Here is a 22,367-nt window from a genome sequence, read left to right as displayed (position 1 = left end):
ATAAATCCTTCTTGGCTACCTAGAGATGACAATAGCAGAACTGGGAATTTCTACCATATAAAACATGACTCTGGAAAGACTTGTTCTCCTTCTCTGGAGAGAGCTACTTTCACATACTTTCATTTCTAGGATTGCTATGTCTTATACATACAGGAATGGTGATATCCTCAAAGGCCTGTTCCCCAAGTGAGGTGATATAGTCAAAAGAATCCCTAGTAAAGATTTTCTAGAGAAAAGATGTGAAAAGCAGAGCTCGCCTTTTATTTTGTAATCATCTTGCAGTTATGTGGAATTTGCATGTACACAGCCATGGCAAGGAGACATAGGAAACTCAGTTCAGGAAATTCTGTAAAAGTATAAGTCATTATAAAAGGGATTATGATGCAGTGGAAGAGGTAAAACTGGTTGCAGGGAACTTTAGCAAAACTACCAAGACTCAGAGATCACCAGGATATGGGAAAGTTAAGGAAAGGAAAGCTTTTGAGCAATGTTCAATTTCTTTGCTAAGTGAATCTCATTTTGGATATGTCAGTCAGGATGGGCTAGGTTAGGATGTGCAAGCCACAGAGTCTAAAGAGAGCCATTCCTTGGTTCTTGTTCACATAACTTGGCAGGGGCTTGTGTGCATTACCAGATGGGCAAGGTACTGTAATGACACTATTTCCGCATTTGCCTCCACATGCAGAGTCTGAGCAGGCAAGGCTGGAGACTTATGCACCAGCCTTGGAACCTACAGGGAATTTGTAGACACACATTCATCTGCTCATTTTTCATTACTGGCCAGACTCAAAGTCAACTATACCTTATCATTAACGAGTAGGGAGGCATAACCTTTCACGTACATGAAACTCTGGGAGATCCAGTGAATATGAGTGATAATACCATGAGGGGGAATGTGAACAGAAGGAGCTAGAGGTGGTGGTGACAAGCATGATGGATGAGATTTCACAGTGTGATGTGTGGCAGTGAGTGAAGATGTGGTGAGTTGGGGCTCACCTGTGAGAGCTAAGTATGCAACATCCAGGGGAAATGATGAATACTTGGGACAAGACATACAGAGAGAGATCGCTGGTTTTGAGTCATTGAATACTGCCATACCTAAAAGTCTTGGGAGTGTATAAATTCATACAGGGAGAGTGTATTCAGAGAGAAAAGAAACAGATAGGAACATGACTTTGAAAAATCTTAACATTTACTGTCTAGTTGCAGAGAAAGAAGCAGAAAAAGATCAAGATAAACAATTAATAGCAATAGGGGATTTATAAAATATAGGATGACACATGCTTTGAAAAGCCAATACAAGGATACATGCTTTTTTTATATTTCCCACAGACTTGCTGCACCCAGGTACGGGGAAAGCGCCTGGCAAATAACCTTGAAACAGTTCCGCCTGCCAATCAGTCAGCTGCAGCAAGGAGCTCAGAGGAATTAAATGGCTCACACAGGGAAGGCAGCAGTCTTGTTAAGTTGGGCTCCTAAGTGACCCCTGACTGACATCCCTCCAGCTTGGGAAGTCTTTGCCTTCCACGGTGCAGACATTGAAATCTAAAGAGCAGCCTGTCTCTTTGGAGTCACGAGGACAAAACCTACAAGAAAAGTGAACTTTGAATGTTAAGCTCGAGGGAGCTAGCACAGATGATCCTTGCTGCTCCCTGAGATACTCACTCTGGTCAGCTGAGGCGCAGGTGTGGGACAGGGTCACAGGTCCACTTAGGTAAAGCTGTAAGGTTCCAAATCCAAGGCAAGATGGGGGCTACCGGAGCTGGGAAGCTCAGAAAGTCAGGTGTTAAGGGAAACCTCCTGTGCTAGTGGTTTCTGGAGTGAGACTGCTCCGGTGAAGAGATCATTACCTGTGCAATAGCAAGGCCTGAACGATGGTGGAGTGGAGTGTCAGGGGACCAAAGCACAATTCAAGACAAAAAAAACTTTGATGTTTCCTCCTGTGACTCCCTCTCTGGAGCCCATGGGGTGACAATGACTGCTCCATGTGGTAGAAGTGACTGTAACATTATAAAAACGAAGGGAGCATGATACTCAAGTGACAGACAGAAGGGAGGAGAAGGGTCTGTGAGTGGAGGGTGTTGTTGGAGACACCAGGAAGTGGGTGGTCTCCAGAACTGGGGTGGAGTCCTGGCTGTTTTGGGGACCTCACTGAATATCCATCAGCTCTGCCTCACACTGGAGGAGGAACTCAGTGGGACATGTGACACAGTGGCTGCCTTGAACCAACAGGGGACGGCGTATATTCCTCTCGTCGTCAGAAGGTGTCAGCCTAAGTAAGGCCAACAACACCTCAGGCGGAAACACTGCCCTTAGAAAACGCACATTGAGGGACCACGAGATTTCCCTTTAGATGGAGAATTAGACCCAAAAGCAGCAATGACAGACTGCAGGGACAACGAATGATGAGGGAGGAAAACAGCAGCCACCATCTCATTTACCATATTTTTCTGATTGCTTTCCCCTGATCCTCATGAATTAGCCCAATATTTCATTGAGAGTTTGGATTCTGTCTTGGTTTCCTGGTTTCATGGCCAAGTCAGCCAGAGACCTAGAGGGTAATAACAGCAATTTCAGCCATTATTTCCATATGCCTCTGTGTAACACGCACGCGTACACACACACACACACACACACACACACACACACACACACACACACCCCAAGGTGAGGACTCCTCTGGCCTGGTGATGATGGCTGGAGTTTCATCTCCTAGAGATTTGTTGCTGCCAGGAATATGAATTATCTGGTTTTCTTAAGATGCGTGGCTTCTTCTAATTCTCTCTATCCCCTTCTTTTGGATTGGTTTTTGGCTATAATCTGCCTCTCTATGTTTCTCAGGATAAACTAGTTTCTGCTCAGATAGCATACTGCCCTTAAAGTCTAACTAGATACCTATTTATTGCTCCCATGGAAAGCCCATTGGCTGGGAACTACAAGAGCCTGCACTGTCTGGAATGCAGCGACAGAGAGAAAGAACTATGTGAGTTGGTGCACTGACATTCGTGGGTGTCTTCCCTGAAGTTACATGTGGCTGTCTCTTAATTTTGTGTTCATTAGTCAAAGGGCAAGTCCTGTGGCTTGAAGTCTAGCAGGGTGGTAGAAAGCTAGCAGATGTCTGGAAGGGAAACTGGAAAACTCACTGATCACCTCAACTGCTCTGTCGGGCATCACTCTAGCTTCAGCACAGGAACATGGCCTGAGATCTGTTGAGGAGTGGAGTTTTTGCTACTCTGGTTTTTCTCTCCACCTTTGTGCATACTGGCTACATGATTATTGCCTGCTGCAAATTGTAGGAATCTTCTGTCCTTGTGCTCTGCCCACTACAGCAAAGGTTTCTAAGCTCACAGCAGAAAACAGTGTCTGTTGCAGATACAGTGCACACGAAGCTGGTAAGACCTTCTAGGTCAGCTTTTGGATGCAGTTCTGATCCTTAAAGTTTTGGACAGACTTCCACCTCTTTTGCCTTCCTTTCCTTCTTTCCTAGAAGGGCCTCTCATATCTTAAATCCTTGTTATTAATTATAAAAAAAGCCAAGGAGGTTTGTGTAAAACATTAGTGTAGGAAGCCTATGATATGCAGAAGAATAAACAGAGTGAGGAAGAGGAGGAGACCTCTAGCGAGACAGGGGGACGATGCGTGCTGTTCTCACCGGTGGCAACACATTGTGACCAATAGTCACATGGAGGAGAATCTGAGTTGCTGGTCTACTTGCCATGGGCCAGGGCTTTCACAATGTGCTCCCTGCACTGGCAACACCCACATCACCTGGGGACCAGTCTGAAGTGTATATTCTTAGGTCCCACTCGACACATACTGTGATGGTTCAATGTATGTGTCAACGTGACCAGTTCACGGAGTACCCAGAATTTTGTTAATTATTGTTCTGGTTGTGTCTATCACATATCTAAATGAGACTGACATTTGAATTGAATTGCAAGCGTATTGTTCTTGCAATCTACTGGGCATTCGGATAGTATGAAAGGGTAAGGAAGAATATACTTCATGTCTGAATGTATAAGCTGGTATGTTAGTCTTCTCTTAAACTTGAACTGTGATATAACCTTGGGTTGTCTTTATTCTTTGGCTTTTGAATGTGGATGAGAACTATTCCACCAGCTCTTTGTGATCTCCAGTTTGCAGAGAGATTATGAGATTCATCCATCTCTTTCATCATGTGACTCTTAGATCAAATCTCTTTCTCTGTAAGCATATACCCAATTTGTTCTATTTCTCTAGAGAACCCTAATACATCTACTGGTTCAGATACTCTGGGGATTGTATCCAGAGATCTCCATTTTACCAAGCTCTGTTTTGATATTAAACATTGAGAACAGGTGAAGGAAAGAAAAGACATTGACTTGGATGTCCCTTATGAGGGTTTACATTCAGAAACGTGGCAATTTCTCAAATGTGTCTGTCTGTATGACACAAAAGGAAAGGTTTTCTAGACCACAGGCAAGGTAAGGCTCGGAGATGGCCTGAAAAGGTACGTTTCGAAAGAGATGCACAAAGTAAGAGTGAGAATTGGTTAAGGATGCTATGATTCTTCTCTCTGAAAATCCTCTCTATTTAACTTTTAGAAGAATATATTGATAAAAAGTCCAGCATCCTATTGTCAAGATATGTTTAACAGCTTTATCGAAAGTCCATCTTTTATTCGGGAGTAGAGATGTATATTGCAATGTATTTTCACTTCTCAGTATGCTAGTCTCTATTATACAGTTCCTCTAGATGAACATATGTACATACCTGTTTACATATATGTATATATGTATGTATATATGTGTATATGTATATATGTATATCTGTGTTTTGCATGAAGGTTGCTTTATGTCAGTGAGAATATATGATATTTGTCCTTCTGGGGTTGGCTATTTCACTGGCCATAATGGTCTCTAGTTGGGATCATTTGTTGCAAATGATCGATTGTCTATACCTACAATGTCATTATATACTTAAATAGCAGAATGATGGACTTGTGACTGTTGTCAAAGGATTATACTATTATAATAATATAGGGGAAAGCAGTGGGGGGGAGTGATAAATGGGGAGGAAGGCAGGGGAATGCCCTGAGCCTATGGAACTGTATCATAAAACAGAAAAATGAAGTAATAACAAAGAAGACTATATTTTCTCTGCTCAGACTTTGAGGAGCCCAACTGGAATGTTAGGGATGATACGCTGGGTACTTTAAAGTGTTTTGATCTCTGCTGCATCTCGTTGACTTTCCTCATGGCATTGACCATCATTATAGGGACCAACTGCGGCAAATGCAAATCAACATCCAAGGAATTGCCGGTGTTTTGCTTTTGGCTTCTTCTTTTTTCTTTTACGCTCACCATAGAATATACTGGCAGGACTGGCAGGGGCTCCACCGGGCCATTTTGACCTGGAAATGTGAGAAAGTTATCATTCTCTACAGTGACATTTGACAAAAAGAAGACAAATTCTTGGTCTCATATTATGGGGGTCATTTGGGGAGAACTGTGTGGGTCTTAGGAAGTCTGTGTTGGACTCAAGACGCCACTGTTTCATGTAGTTATCATAGTACTACAAGGTGGCCCTCACGTTTTCTTACATAGCTTACTCTCTGCAGGCACTACCTCTGTATCACAAGTTCAATCCAAAAATAAACTGCCCCAAAGTAAGCTTGGTCTTTTTTTTTTTTTATCAAAAACTATTTTATTAGAAATGAGCTATGTCGGGCCCGGCGCGGTGGTGCAAGTGGTTAAGGTCCTCACCTTGCATGCCTGGGATCCCATATGGGTGCCGGTTCTAATCCTGGCAGCCCCGCTTCCCATCCAGCTCCCTGCCTGTGGCCCGGGAAAGCAGTCGAGGACAGCCCAAAGCTTTGGGACCCTGCACCCGCGTGGGAGGCTCGGAAGAGGCTCCTGGCTTCGGACCGGCATAGTATCGGCCGTTGCACTCACTTGGGGAGTGAATCATCGGACGGAAGATCTTCCTCTGTCTCTCATCTCTGTATATCTGCCTTTCCAATAAAAAAATAATAAAAATAAATCTTAAAAAAAAAAGAAATGAGCTATGTCATCACTTGCTCTGAAAACACGATTACACTTTACTTTTTATAACTTGACAAAGATTTCACAAAATTATCTGCAGATTATTTGAACAGTTGTTCACCAGGTTTCAATCTTGCACAAACATTACTTGTTTTATTTTTTAAATTTTTATTTATTTTTTATTTTTAAAAATGATTTATTTCATTTATTTCTAAGAAAGAGTAATATAGACAGGAGGAGAGACAGAGAAACAGAGAGCGAGCTTCCATCTGTTGGTTCACTCTCCCAATGTCCAAAACGACAGAACTGGACATGGAGCCGGGATCCTGGGTCCTGGATCTTGAAGCATGGAGCCTGGAGCCTGGAACCTGGAACCTGGAGCCCAGAAGTTACTTTGTGTCTCCCATGTGGCATTTGGGTTGTCTTCTGCTGCTTTCCTAGGTGTATTAACAGGGAACTGCATAGGAAGTGGAACAGGCAGGTCTTAAACGGGTATCTGAAAGGGCTTTAGGCATCTCAGGCAGAAAGCCTTGGTCTTAAACTCTGTTTTTGTTGGAGAATTCTTACCTTTTGGCCCTCATCCATGACCCTTAGCCAAGTGGATATGTCCCTTCCCTGCCACATTTCTGTCTATTTTGGTGAAAACCTTGTTTGAGAAAAAATAATGGCTCAATTTATTTTACGTAAGCTCTTTTATAACAGCTTTGAAAGAATATTTGAATACTATAGAGAGTTTTCATATACTTTAGATGTACATTCTCCTGTTACTAATTGTTCCCATTAGTGTGGTGCATTTGTTACCACAAATGAACTGAAAGTGATGTGTTGCTACTAACTGAACCCACACTTTATTCAACTGTCCTTAGATTTTAATCCAATGCTTTTGCTGTTGTCGTTCTAGGAGCTCAACCAAGATACAGTACATTTACTAGTCAGGCCATTTTGGACTCCGTCAGAGTTCTTTATCGCATTTATCTTTCTCCTGCTTTTCATGCTATGCTCTTCAGAGGGAAGTCATCTTGTACAACCTATATGGAAGCACAGGGCATTCTTCTTCATCTCCTTGTACGCAGAGTAAAGAAATTATTTGAAATTCTCTTGCACAGAAAATTGATCTATCTATTCACTTACCTATTCATCTAATCATTCATTTATATCACCATGAATTCATGAATGCTTTTTAGATTTTGGTTTATAATCCAGTACTACTACTTTTTTTGCATAAGCCATTTCTTTTTTGGCCATTGGGATCTCTGTCCTTTCGATGTAAGTCTCTCATTGTGTGTTAGAGTATTGTGTGACACTGGAAGTTACCCCAGTTTAATCTTGTAAACTTGTTGCCCTTTTTTTTTCATTTGAAAGTTGCATTAGAAATCAAGATGTGGGTGCTAACAGAGCTCTGAACCCTTCGTTATTTTTTTTTAAATTCTCTTATGTCACTCCTCAAATTGAGTCATCTTTGCTGTTTGCTTTAACTCAGTCTGTCATATCATCCATTCTTTCCGTGGAGGGAGTGAAGGTTTCAGCTGATTTTCATCTGTTTTGGGACCACTTAAAATCTTACACTCAAATTTACTGCATTTCTCTAGGAGTATGCTGGATCAGATGGGACAGATGTACCTGACCGTGGAAATCACTGGTGTTGCTGAATTCTGTATCACACAGAATTAGCTGGCTATAAGGAATGATGAAATGGCCTATTGAAAAATCAGTTAAGGTGACAGTTTGAAGTTGGAGCACTGGTAACACCATGCTTCAAGGTCAAAGAACTGAGGGGTGCAAGCTAATTTAACATTCTCACAATCATTTTGAGTCATATGTGGAATTTGTCTTTTCCATCTATGCATTCTTTTTGGATTGGAGGTTCTGTTTCCTGGTGGGGCAGGGTAGAGAGAGTGTAGTGAGAAAATAGGTAAGGATTTCCACTGACAGCTAAGTGTCACTGAACACGTGAGGATGCCTTGTGCTGTTCTCCCACCTTGTAATTGCAGTAAATGTGACTTTCTGAGGATAAGACAATCAAAAAATAAAACTTCCCAGCAAAAGCCCCGACAGGAAAACAGATTTATCAAAGTTCAGGCTGAGAGTAAGGAATATTTGGATAGTGGCAATAGGAGATAAAGAATACAAGTTATGGATACTTAGTGACAGCAACAAAGACTGTGGTCTCTTCCACTTGCTATTTGAGATTGAGTGTTTTGTAGAGACTGAGTTCACTACCACCCCGAAGGCTCTGAGATGGCGTGAATTTATGAAGGATATGAATAGATGCAAGTCACTCGCGGGTGGGTGATGTGAGTATTCCTTGCTAAATTGCTCTTGTGTGACTGCCAGCTCTGTACTTCATCCTTTCTGCCCCAGGAATTTTCTATTATTGTTTTGTGACATGCTGGAACCAGTCAGCTCAGTCTATTTAACCCTGGAATTGTTCTCTGAGTTAACATCCCTGAGGGTAAGGAGTGGTGGTGGTGGCAATTATTAACCACTTCGGCATCGGAACCCTATTACATTTCCAGTTGATAATGATGTCAATTGCATGTTTCAGAAAATTCCAGTAACATGAAGCTTCTGTGACTCACAAAGGAGACCTTGATATCCTGTGCTTATATTTTACCTCTCACCCTGCTTCATTCTGCCAGGGTTGTTATTCTTCTCTTTTGATTTACCTACCACGCAAACTGCCTTCTCAGATGTCCTTGTGTCAATTTCTGCTCTTGTGACAATCCAAATTAAAATTGATGGATGGAGGCCAAGCATAGTGGCCTAGAGGCTAAATCCTTGTCTTGCATATACCAGGATTGCATATACGCACCATCCAGCTCTCTACTTGTGGCCTGGGAAAGCAGTAGAGGGTGGTCCAAAAGCTTAGGATCCTGCAACTGCATAGGAAACCCAGAAGAAGCTCCTGGCTCCTGGCTTCAGATTTGTTCAGTTCCACTCATTGTGGCCACTTAGCGAATGAACCAGCAGATGGAAGATATTCCTCTCTTTGTAAAAATCTGCCTTTCCAATAAAGTAAATAAATTTTTAAAAACACCTCACAATGGATGGGTTTACAGTGTATTAGGGAAGCGAAGGAGACAAATTTGTGAGTAGAGGACTTTGTTATTTCTATGAGAAATCTCACTGTATCTCAGGCACTGCTCTATTTGTCTTTCAAAATCTGTAGCCAGTGCTTTAAAAAAAATTTCTCTTCCTTTTCCTTCTCTACAAATTATCATTAAGCATAAACTGAAAGTCAAGAACTGTATGATAAAATATGGGGAAACACAGAGTTATGACACTAATGAGCTTATGAAATCTTGGTAAAATGAAGAAGTCTATTGGATACCATATGTATGTGTATACACATGCGTGCACAGTGTGTGAGCATGTACTACATGCACTGGGATCTGGTAGGGATGGTGGGGAATAAAAGGAACCGTAGGAGATGTGATTTTCTCCCATCTGATCTTGGGTTCATCGTTAAGGGCTCAGTATGAGCCCTGGGCACTTGTGTGACAGCAAGAATTACTTGACTGTTACTGAATTGCTCTCACCAGAAAGATTAACCATTGACACCTATATGAGCTAGGTATTCCCTGTGACCCCAGATGAGAGACCTAAGACCTGACAGTTTTCTCTACCTTCCAAGCAGGCTCACTGCAATCCACTACCCTTATCCGTATCACTTTGTTTTATTATCCTAAAAAAATGACTATTACGTGCAATCATGAGCTGCTGACAAATAAACCAACAAGGAATTTATCTTTATTCTTATGGATTCTTCAGAGTCAGCAATTGATGTGTAATCAACCAACAGCATTAAGAAGTAGGGTCAAAGGCGCTGACTTCTATCAAGTGTAAGGAAGCATTTGATTAGCTGAAGGCACTTCTTCTGGCTCTGCTCCTTCTTTAAGGCAGGCACACGTGAAGATCCACACACATTTACTAGAGCATCCTTATGAGTCCACACATAACACATTAACATGCACATATCGAAGCACAGATATACACACTGTATAGTGGTGTGAGCACGTATGCAGTCCTTTAGCTTGTAACTTACAAGTCATATAATATAACTTGCTGGGTGATATGAAGATGAAAGAAATAGTGCTTATAAAAGACAGGTAATGCAGAAGCCTGGTGCCGTGGCCTAGTGGCTAAAGTCCTTGCCATGCATGAGTCAGGATCCAATGTGGGTGCTGCTTCGTGTCCCAGCTGTTCCACTTCCATCCAGAGTCCTGATTGTGGCCTGGGAAAGCAGTCAAAGATGGCCTAAAACCTTGCGTGGGAGACTCAGAGGAAGCTCCTGGCTCCTGGCTTCCTATCTGCTCAGCTCCTGCCATTGTGGCCCCTTGGGGAGCGAACCAGTGGACAGAAGATCTTTCTGTTTCTCCTTCTTTCTGTACATCTGCCTTTTGAATAAAAATAATAAAGAAATCTTTAATAAAAAGACATGTAATGCAAAAAGTGATAAGCACTATATCAACTGAAATAAAATGTGTAGTATAAAAAGTGTATAGAGAAAGGTGGAACTTGAAAGAAATAGATCAAATAAACTAACAAAAGGAATAACATTTCTAACAACAAAGAATTCATAAGTGGAGAACATCAGTATCCATGGAACCTGATTTTGTCTTCTTTCTTCCCTTCCCCCAACCCCTCATTCCATTCATAACACGTTTTGCACATCATCAATCTATTTCCTGCAAATGAGGAAGTCATTTCTACCTTATGTCTTTCTCTTCTTATTTCCCTTTTGTTCCCTAGCCTGCTTTGCTGCATCCTACTTTCCCCACGTGCCATGTTAGGTGTCTGATGTGCTTTCAGAAGGATTCCCCAGCTTGTAACTAGTGGAGCCATTCTGCTTTCGGGATTCTCATCTTCCTTGCGACCTGCACCACCACCCACAGGACACATGTTACGTACCTGATTGAAGAAACATGCAAGGAAATAGGGAAGGTTCCATCAATTAGGCTGTAAGAATATGGAAGGCCAGATCTTACTCTTCTTGGCCTCTTCTATGCTGAATATTCATGCATAATTGGAGCTTCACAAATGATCTATTTTGCTATTGAAGATGGTGATGCCTTTAAGAGATATTGTGCTGTTCATAATCCCCTTTGAAACCAAAAAAACATCTCCATGGAGATGATTGGAGAGCACATGTCTACATTATTGCCTGCAATTGATGTAATAACATTTCCTAGTTTTATATGCTACTTAATATGATTTCTCTCATCTCACATACTATCTATAACAAGAACATTAATAACAGGCTCTACAAACATCTCCGTGAAGAAGGGAAAAAAAAAGTTATATTATTCCTACTGGACAGATGATAACTAACACTTAATGAGAGTTTACTGTATTATTACAGGCACCACTTTAAATGTTTTTCACATGGAAACTCGTTTACTCTAACAATTTTATGAAGTCAGTACTACTGTTATGAGTTTTATTTCAAGAAGTGAAGAAAGATGCAGAAGCAAGGCTGTAATTTGTACACAAGTCATCATATGTCTCCTTTGTTAGAGGATCAAGAACCCTTTCCCTTTGCTATTTTGTTTCCTTAATTGTCCTTGTGGAAGGGGCATAAGGCTTTGTGCGCTGGCATTACTGCTGAAGCCAATAAAATGTGAGTGGAAGATAGAATAGCTCCGTTTGAGTCAAATGCTTTGGGAGGTATTAGCTAGATGTCCAGTGCCTTGTAATAGATCTGCCATCAGGCCACATTACCTATTTCAGCTAAATCTTTGAAGGAGGAAATGTGTAAAACTGAACTATTGAACCATACAGCTGCATTTGATCTGTATCTGTGATGCATCGTGGCTGAGACACATCCTTCTTGTGGTTAGTCACGGAGACCTTTTGTTGTATCGCATGAACAAGTAAAAATAAGTTGGGTAACAGAAAAAGTAACTTGCCCAAGTTTTATATGGTGGCAAATCTAGGTTTCAGCAGAACTTTGGCACATGGCTGGCCTGAGGTCTGGTTCCGCTTTTTATTCAGTTTTCTGGAAAAAATGTACACCCTTGGAAGAAGCAAGTGATAGCCCGAGCAGCTGGGTCCCTGATGCTTGTGTGGGAGACCTCTATTTAGTTCTTGGTTGCGGGCTTTGGTTTGACCCAACTGCTGCTATACATTGTAGACACCTGGGGAGTGAAACAATGCATGGAAAATCTCTCTCTCTCTCTCTCTTGTTCTCTGTCTCTCTCTCCTTTTTCTTCCTTCTCTCCCTCCCTCTCTTTCTGTCTATCTCTTTCCCTCCATCCTCTTTCTCAGTTAAAATAAATCATTTAGGGCCAGGCGCTGTGGCCTTGTAGCTAAAGTTTTTGCCTTGAGTGCGCCGGGATCCCATATGGGCGCCGGTTCTATCCCGGCAGCCCCGCTTCCTTTCCAGCTCCCTGCCTGTGGCCCAGGAAAGCAGTCCAGGATGGCCCAAAGCCCTGGGACCATGCACCTGCATGAGAGACCCAGAAGAGGTTCCTGGCTTCAGATTGGCACAGTACCAGCTGTTGTGGTCACTTGGGGAGTGAATCATCGGATGGAAGATTTTTCTTTGTCTCTCCTGCTCTCTGTATATCTGACTTGTCAATAAAAATCTTTTTAAAAAATCATTTATAAATCAAATTAAAAACTGAGCCAATCTGGCTAGCAGAGTCATCTATTGACCATATATATGTATATATGTGATGTGATCCACTTAACTTATCTAAATCATGTCTAACATACCCTACCAAGTTTGGATGAGAAACCTGTTCTAGCAGCTCCTTCCTATGGCCTAGTCAAGATTCTGGTTTGAAGAGTTACGCTGTTGTGTCTGACAGGTAGTAACCTACTTCTAGTACACTAGAAAAGTTTCAAAATCACTCCTGTGTTTCATGGCCTGGCTGTAAAATGATTCTCTGAGGTGCAGCTGGAATCGGCTGCACTGCAGTCTTCAGCATTCAGGCTCTGTCTCTGAGGCTGTCCTCCTGCTTGGGGATTATTTATGAGCCAGGAAGGAAGGGGGGCGTGTGCACAGTTATTTGTTTTCTGCGAAGCTGGGGGATTGGAAATGTTTTAGAAACATAACTGGTTGACACAAAGGATAAAACGTTAAACATACAGAACCCAACATGTCCTCTCTTGGGACCCCTGTCTAGCTAACAGCAGGATTCGTGCCGACCGTGTGCTGCAGACTGAATGAGGAAAAAGACAACCCTGTTCAAACAAAGGCAAGAGTACGGTGGTTCTGAAGGCCTTGTACTCAGTGTTGCAAGAGAAAGTGCAGCTGGGCCCTAGCGCGGTGGCGCAAGTGGTTAAAGGTCCTCGCTTTGCACGCCCGGGATCCCCTATGGGCGCCAGTTCTATCCCTGCAGCCCCACTTCCCTTCCAGCTCCCTGCCTGTGGCCTGGGAAAGCAGTCGAGGACGGCCCAAAGCTTTGGGAGCCTGCACCCGCGTGGGAGACCCGGAAGAGGCTCCTGGCTTTGGATCGGCATAGCATCGACCGTTGCGCTCACTTGGGGAGTGAATCATCGGAGGGAAGATCTTCCTGTCTGTCTCCTCTCTGTATATCTGCCTTTCCAATAAAAAAGTAGTAAAAATAAATCAAAAAAAAAAAAAAGAGAAAATGCAGCTGAGTGCTTGTTTGGGTCTACTGCAGAGACAGAATCCGCTTGTGTGGGTGGGAGTGCTTGGGAAATAACTTCAGAGTTGCTCTTGTTTGGTTACTCGTCTACACACCAACACCATGACTTGGAGAAAAATAGATATGCAGAAATACCTACTTACTTATTCCTAAATATAATACCTACACCACCATATACACAAACACAAACATTTGGAATAAAATAGTAGAAAAAATACGATTGCAATGATTGGCTTCAAGATGGTTGATTTCTTCAAGATGCTTAACACAATGGCACAATGGCAAGGTCTTGATATCATAAATGATTTATTTGTCATTGCCTTGTAGGAGAGCAAGGATGGCCCCTTTGACATCTGATCTCTAACAGTGGAGATTTTGATCACATGATATTTCTGGCCCAGAAATGTTCCATTACTTGTCTGAGACTGTATTACCAAGTCCATAGCACGTTGAGGTTCTTTGAAGATCTCCAGAGCAAGGGACGTTTTATCTGTACATATAAGAAAGTAAAAACTAATGCCGGGCACTCTTGGCTAAGAAACAAGGACATTCCATGTTACAGATGCAAGGTAAAGTGTCTTTGCATTCTGAAATAAGCCCCAATGTAAGAATATTCTGCTCAGAACTCTTTCCCCGAGTAAATGAAGCCCTAGGCTCTGGTTCATGGCTGTTCTCTTATGAAAATGTTTCTATCCTTGCATTTTGCAAATCTGACTTCTAAAGTTTTACGATGAGCCCTATGTAAGTACACTTCAGAATGTTCGTGAAAGGTGAAATGACAAACACGTGCAGTGCATGCGGGGGGACTTCAGAAGGTGTATGAAAATGCGTAGCATGAAAAAAACTATGTGTAGATTTATAAATTCTTTTGCACAAAATAAGGTTATCTTTTAGTTCAATTTTCCACCAACCTTTTGAAGTAGCTTGATTTTTAGGATATCATGTGAAAGAGACATGCTTTCTCACCACCAACAGACTTTCCATATCTGTGTTTAATAAGCTCTAAGAAGCTGATGTGAAAAGTAAGATCAGTAGTGAAAGAATTATGGTCTGGCATGATGGCTCAAATGGCTAATCTGTTACCTCCAAGTGCCGGTATCTCACTTGGGTGTCAGCTCATGTTCTACCTGTTCCACTTCGGATTCATCTCCATGCTTATGCTTAGGAAAGCAGTGAATGATGGCCCAAAGCCTTGGGATCCTGTACCCTCATGGGAGATGCAGAAGGAGTTCCTGTCTCCTGGCTTTAGAATAGCTCAGTTCTAACTATTGTGATCATTTGAGGAGTCAACTAGTGGATAAAGCCTCTTCCTCTGTTTCTCCTTCTCTATAAATCTGCCTTTCCAATAAAATTGAATCTTTTTTTTTAAGGGAAAGAATTTTATTAGGGGAAATTTTAGTAGCAATTAGAGGAGAAGGAGTTAATGAGTGTCCTGAGAGTATTGCACAGGTGTTCACCTGTGAGAACAGGAAGCAGGGAGAGTGGACAGAGCTTTTTCCTAAGTGCAGTTGTGCAAGCATTCAGGGCACTGATGGAGTAGGAACTGTCCACTTTCGGTAACTCCTTAGGCTCAGGGGTTGGCAGGAAGAAACCCAGGGAGGAATGGCTTTGGGTGAAGAGCTGGCTGCTGTCAACCATCTCTTTTCCTGAAGTGGGAAGGCGGAGGAGATGAAGTCAGGTAGGTGGAGGAAACGAAGTCATGTAGGTGGTGATGGCGGTAGGTGTGGTCGTTTCAACCAGAGTAACATCAGAGGAAGTCAAAATCAGTGGGGAGACTCGGGCATCTGATGAAGATTTAATGATGGATTTCATATGTAAGTGGTAAAAAAAATTAAAAACAAAACCAAACCAAAAACCAACTTCATGATTAGGTCAGCAATTGACACAATGGAACTGTGAGGCAATAAAATGGAATGATTATATGTAGGACATAGTTCAGGAGAAGTGATGCTAATAGGACAGTTAGAAAAGCCTATATTGAAAATATCCATTGGAGAGTCACTTGCAGGAATTAACTGAATAGACGAGGACCTGGAAACACATCCTCCCACAGAACAGAGGCTATCCTGTTGTATTCAGTGTCCAGGGCATCACAATTGTTTTCAGTCTAATAGGTGAGGATGGCTGTAGCCTGGATTTTCTTTTGAGCCCAAGCACTGTTTCCTCAAATCCTTTGGGTGTCTTTTTGTTTTTGTCTTGCTTTTGTGTTTCTTTCCTAGGTAGCTTCATCACTGCCCTCTGCAGATCTCTGGCATTCTCTCAAGGTAGCTCTCTCTCCTCTTCTACCGACATTGATGGCTTAGTTCTGGCTTCTTGCCTCTGCGGTTGTGGCCGGCATCACCTGTGTTCCTCCTCCCCTCATTGTGACCTAAAATCATTCCTGAGATAATCAGCTGGGGCCTTAGCTACATTCATGTGATTGGTTTTACATCTATCAGAGATCTGCACCATTTCTTTCTTTTTTTTTTTTAAGATTTATTTTTATCACTTTTGAGTTGGAAAGGCGGATATACAGAGAGGAGAGACAGAGAGGAAGATTTTCCGTCCGATGATTCACTCCCCGAGTGAACGCAACGGCCGATACTATGCCAATCCGAAGCCAGGAGCCTCTTCTGGGTCTCCCACGTGGGTGCAGGGTCCCAAAGCTTTGGGCCGTCCTCGACTGCCTTCCCAGGCCACAGGCAGGGAGCTGGAAGGGAAGCGGGGCTGCCGGGATAGAACCGGCGTCCACATGGGATCCCGGGCGTGCAAGGCCTTAACCACTGTGCCACCGCACCAGGCCCCATCTGCACCATTTCTATTTGAAGCTGGCACTGGAAATCTGTGCAGGATTGTGGGGAGGGGCTTGGTTATTTAATATGAGAAGGAAACTGTAATCCTTGCTACTAATCTTTAGTTAGAAGTTTAGGTAAATTTCTTCCTATGCCAATCCATACCATCCACGACATTTATAACTTCGATAAAATGGGGCCGGAATCAGAACCCAAGTGTAGTACTGCTAGCAATGACACGTTTACTTCCTCTGTTCTTAGGATTTTGTTGGCTGTTTACAAAAGCAGAAAAACACCTGGACTGAGGAACTGAATAAATACCATCAGGAGACTCATCTCTTGAACAAGTTAAAACTTTATGCAACTCTGGGAATCAGAATTAAGAAGGCAACAGTATTGCAGCTCCTGGGAGTTTAGAAGGAGTTTTCTTATTTTGGCTGCAATGCTGATTCATTGAACATCCAAATTTGCATGCGCAACAATACCTTCAGCATATCCAAACATGTTCTCATTCTCCACAGATGTATTTTCAAGTTTCCCCATTTCTTTCACAGTCTTAGATTTTTCCTGTCACAAAACATTGTTATGCTTGCGGTTTTGCTTACATCTCAAGGTGTACTTATTCAATCACCTGTTTCTTCGCGTGAAATGCTTGCCGAATTTTCCCATTTCAATGTTTCTGTTATTCCAGACTGATTTCCCTTCCTGTAATTCTTAGCCAGAACTCCTGGCTAATCTCTTTGCTTCTCAACTCTTTGGCCAGAATTCATTACAGGCAGCCTTGATGGATCAGAATTTCTCGCTATCCACTTTAATCATGTCGCTGTTTTTTCTTAGCATTCAGCTCTCACCAAACGATGACTCTACTTTCATTAATTCTTGTGCCAACGCTTGCTTCTCTGTTTTATTAATGCAGCCCTTTATTTATTTATCAATTCAACAAATATTTATCAAGTGCATACTCTCAGTACAGCCCTGGAGTTACGGCATAACTGGCATTCCCTACAATCATGGCTATATTTCTGATTAGAACTTAAATAGTGGGATGCACTGAGTATGAATTTTAAAGTGTGTAACAAACAGTAATGTGTTTAAACTTAAGGGGCAGGTGGAATATGAAATGAGTTCAAGATGATTCAGTAATTCAATGGGAGGGCTCATTGAAGGTGGTCAGGGAGGTTTCTTTGAGGATGTCAGTGGCAAATACAATATTTTGAGGGATAAGTAATATCTGTTTTAGGAGAAAGAAATTTGAAGGAAGAAACTTTATGGTAGACTATACAAACAGAAATACAAAGGTGGCATGTTTGGTTTATGTACTGAATCACTGAATACATCATGAAGATGGAAAATTCTTAAAGGGGGATTTTGAATATGAAACTTCATCTTGTAATAATAATCTTTGCAAGAATTTTTAATTGTTGGGCTTGCCATTGTGGCTCACTTGGCCAATCTTTCTCTTGCAAGTACCAGGATCTCATATGGACTCTGGTTTGTGTTTTAGCAGTCCACTTCCCATCCAGCTCCCTGCTTGTGACCTGGGGAAGCAGTGGAGGATGGCCCAAATGCTTGGGATCCAGCATTCACATGGGAGATGTGGAAGAAGCTCCTGGCTCCTGGCTTTGGATCGGATCAGTTCCTGCTGTTGTGGTCACTTGGGGAGTGAAGCCACAGATGAAAGATCTTTTCCTCTGTCTCTTCTTCTCTGAGTAAATCTGCCTTTCCAATAAGAAGAGAATTTTAAATTAGTAAGACCTTTCTTTGTGCTGGCATGTCATACATTATCCCACTTCAATCTTCATCAGATTGCTAGATGTGTGGCAATCTCTTCAAGTTAGAATGGATAATAGAGAATTTCAGAAACCCGAAGAGACATTTAATGATATAAAGGCTGAGATTTGATTTGATTTTACCTGACTTTTTGTATAAATTTCATTTTTTTGATAATTTTTACGTATTTGATTAGGATGTGAAGGGTCAAGGGCCCTTTTTTTTTTTTCCTCTAGGAAAGTGGGTGAGACCATTTTTTTCACATTCTTTTCTTTTCTTCCTGTATCTAGGGGGAAAGGAGAGATAAGGAGAGAAGCCCCATCCAGCCTCCCAACCATCTCAGGGTCCCCAATGTGGGTCATGCTCTGAAGGTTTTGCTCAAGTGGTTTTGATAGTTCAACAGTTGTTGCCAATTTTGCCACTCCAATCATGATGAACTATCTCCAGACTCCACTGACTGACAGTCCACCTTGGAGTCTGTTTGCCCAGGTATTCACTGCCAACACTTGGCTGGGGTAGTCGATTGATTTGTTCTGTCCTCTGTTATAGTATCAGGTATCCTCTTCAGATTCCAGTGTATTGCCCTATCCTCCATGTGCACCTGGATATGTTGTCCATTACTCCATCTAAGTCACTGAGGAGGCCCAGCTGTCACATGCACTCAGTCAGACCATGGCACCTACAATTCTCTCCATGGTTGGGGTTCAGAATCCAGTGATTCCATTAGGGGAGATTAAAAAAAAACTTCATTTGAAGTGATCCATGACCTGATTCTTGTGTGACTGCCAATACAGGATTTGGCACCGTCTGTTGCCCAAATTGGCCTTCATGCACACTGCTCACTGCAATTATTGAGTCAGTTGTCTCCAGCCCTATCTTCTACACAAACTAATGTGTTTTGGAATTCAGTCTGGTTCTGTCTACTGCACACTTGGCCCCCATGCAAACCAATGGGAGTTGTAGCCTAGTAGGAGTGACCTGCAATAACCCCACCAGACCCACCTCCAGTCCTGGTTCCCGTGCTTGCCAGTAGGTACAGTAGACTCCTCCAGTCTGTCCCACATCCCATTTAACTGTCATATATGTCAATGGGCATTTAAACTTATTTCAACCCAACCAGTCTCACTATCCGGCCCACACATGTGCTAGCAGGTGCCACACTCTAGCCATGCCTGTCCCAGTCCTGGTTCTCATTCTCACCAGTCAGAGTCGCAATCCAAGAGGGAAGTGCTATTATTTTGCTAATGGGCTCACTCCCACTCCTGGATCTTGCACTCTCCAGGTGGTACTGCAGTCAAACTCAACAGTTCCCCGTTGCACCCCACCAGCATTTGCCAGCTGATGCTGTAGCAAATGCCATTCAACCCACATCCACTCTGGCTTATGCCAGAGTATTATTTACCTAGCCTGGCTTGTCCCCAGGCCAGCTTACATGCAGGTCAACAGGTGTTGTAGCCCTCCCCATCACAGCTCTCAAGCACACCAGTGGGAACAGCGGCCCAGCAGGTGAGCTCCCTGCAGTTCCCCTACCAGGTTCCCCTGCTCTCCCCTTGGTCTCTCGGCTGGGCCAGGTCAAAATCAGGAGCTTAGAACTCTGTCTGGATGTCCCACATGGGCGGCAAGGGTCCAGATATATGGTTCATACTCCACTGCTTTCCCAGGCATATTAGTAGGTAGCTGGGTCAGTCCTGGAGCAGCCAGGGCATGAACTGGCACCCACACGGGATATAGCATTGCAGATGGAAGTGTAAGTTGCTGTGCCCCTATACCGGGCCAGAGACCCCAAAATTCCATCTAGATTAATTTATGGCCCAAGAACTTGAGTTAATATATGACTGTAGAGTTGTGCATCACTGGGGCCAGTGTTAGGAAGCAGAGAGTTAATTTACTGGCTGTAATCCTGGGATTCTGTATCAAAGTGTGTGTTCAACGGGGAATTTGCCACTCCACTTCTGATCCAGGCAGATGGTACTCTGTTTTTCAAATAAATAAGTCTTGGGCCTGGAGTGGTAGCCTAGTGACTAAAGTCCTTGCCTTATAAGCGCTGGGATCCCACATGGGCATTGGTTTGAATCCCAGCAGCCCTGAATCCATCCACTTCCCTGCTTGTGGCCTGGGAAAGCAGTCTAGGATGGCTCAAAGCCTTGGGACCCTGCACCTGTGCGGGAGACCCAGAAGAGACTCCTGGCTCCTGGCTTTGGATGGGCGCAACTCCGGCCATTGTGGCTACTTTGAGGAGTGAATCATTGGATGGAAGATTTTTCTCTTTGTGTTTCCTCTTCTCTGTTAATTCCAAGGTAGGAGTAAATCTGTGGGATGGGTAATTGGTCCTACCATTACAAATCTGCCTGAGATGTTCTGCATATTGCAATGTCTGTGTTCACATCCTGACTCTTGCTAAGGTACACCCGGGCAGGCAGCACTGATGGCTCAAGTAATGGTTCCTTGACACTCTTGTGGGAGACCTGAATTGATTTCCCAGATCCTGGGCCATGCAGACATTTTGAGGAAGGAACCAGTTGATTGGAGATCTCTAGTTTCCTCTGATTTTAAAATAAAATAAGTAAAACAAAAGAAGGTTGCTTTGGTTTTATCTTAGATATTAACAATTATTTATCCATTTCTGTCTAAATATTTATTATGGTTATATCTATGCTATCATCTACATAGTGTCTGTGTTTGTATATTCCATCCTTACATAATTTAAAGCTTCATTGGAATAAAAGAATCCGCAAAACAGTTGATTTAGAACTCAAAATGTCCAAGGTCCACTTTTCACATTATTAATGAGAACCCCAAGTCAGGAATGGGGAGGGGTTTGCTAGGGTCACAGCCATCAAGCAGTGACGGGGCTGGAACTGTAACAGGAGAGTACTAAGCTGACCCAGTGTTATTTCTATCCTACGGATCTGTCTGGGTAATGAGAAAGCAATGCTTATTAGTATATTTAGATTGTTATGATCTAATAGCATGTCAAATGACTTTACATTTCCATAACATTTTGAACTTTCCAAAATACTTTCACATCTGCTGTCTAATTGAATTCTCACAATAGGCTGTGAGGTACTTATAACTTGAATAATTTCATTTAAAAAAAAAAAAGGAGAGTGAGTTAGCACTACAAATCAGGAAAGGGCCCAAAGTCTAAAGAGAATACTTTCAAACAGATGGAGAAAGTGCTGTTCATCATCTTCCAAATTTGACTTCCAAGTCAGAGGTGGAGGAAAAATATGATGGGGAGCTTTCTGGATGAGTCTTCTTGAGAAAGTGTCCATTTCCCCTGATGAATATATCAGGGGTCAATTACTTCCATGATTCTGATATACAGAGAAATTAAACCTTATCTAATTTTTTCATTGTGGCAAATGCATTGCTGGTTAATAGGGACAATGTAAATTTGAACCCAATCCATATAATATTTGGTCTGCAAAGATCATTTCATTGTTCTGTTTAGAGAATGGTGAGTCCCTGCAGAAAACATATATTTTTGTCATTCAATTCCTCAAACCTTGCAGATTAAGAAGAGTGGGACACATGGGCTTCCCATGACTTAGAGTAGAATAAAAGGCTTGGTTCCCGAGTGAAGCATCTTCTGGTTTTTGTGAATGAAAGGTGAGTGTTCCCTGTCTGTTGGCTGCTGTCTATCCCAATAATATTTATTATTGGAGTCCATGACTGGTATGAATTAATCTTGATGCTCATTCTTGGTTTGATTAGATGAGGGTGTGCGTGGAAAGAAGGTCTCTGGCTGTCCTGGTGTCACCTAGTTCTCCCTGAAATTATGGGCTGTTTAAAGTGCAGTTGTAGTTCTTATTCATTTTCAGTTGGCTGAGACACCACCTGGGCTAGATTGTGATGATCACATAAATTCCCCACTGCTCCCTGGGCATGGCCTTAGCAGTTGCTCTCCCTGAAGAAATGGCTTCTGTTTGTCAACTCTGCTCCCTCTCTGCTTCAAATCTCTGGTTTTTCAGCTTGCTTTGGATACTGGTCAATTTCTTTTCTTTGTTTCAAAATGAGTCAGCAGTAACATTGTACTGGTTCTGGGCCTTGATCCTGAAGAGTCCTGGCCCATTTCTTCTTGTTCTATTGTGCCAGAGTTCCCCTGGAGGAGCTCACACATGGAGTGCAGGTGACTTACCAACCCAGTGTTCTCTCAACTTCTGCCCACTTCCTTCCCAACTCTG

The 22,367-nt window shown here is 42.5% G+C and overlaps 1 long non-coding RNA gene across 1 annotated transcript; it reads right to left on the bottom strand.

The window, feature by feature from the left end:
• Nucleotides 1-5,782: 5,782 nt before the first annotated feature.
• Nucleotides 5,783-20,352, bottom strand: LOC121165519. Its single transcript, XR_005885283.1, has 3 exons — nucleotides 20,339-20,352; nucleotides 8,851-8,902; nucleotides 5,783-5,816 (listed from the first exon to the last, which is right to left on the bottom strand). It is a non-coding gene; the product is annotated as an uncharacterized LOC121165519 (long non-coding RNA).
• Nucleotides 20,353-22,367: the final 2,015 nt, after the last annotated feature.

Source organism: Ochotona curzoniae, unplaced genomic scaffold (genome assembly GCF_017591425.1).
Source record: "Ochotona curzoniae isolate NIBS_2020 unplaced genomic scaffold, NIBS_Ocur_1.0 contig_899, whole genome shotgun sequence".
Lineage (NCBI taxonomy): Eukaryota > Metazoa > Chordata > Mammalia > Lagomorpha > Ochotonidae > Ochotona > Ochotona curzoniae.
Note: the sequence above shows the minus strand (reverse complement) of the source record. Positions and strands in the feature narration are given on the sequence as shown.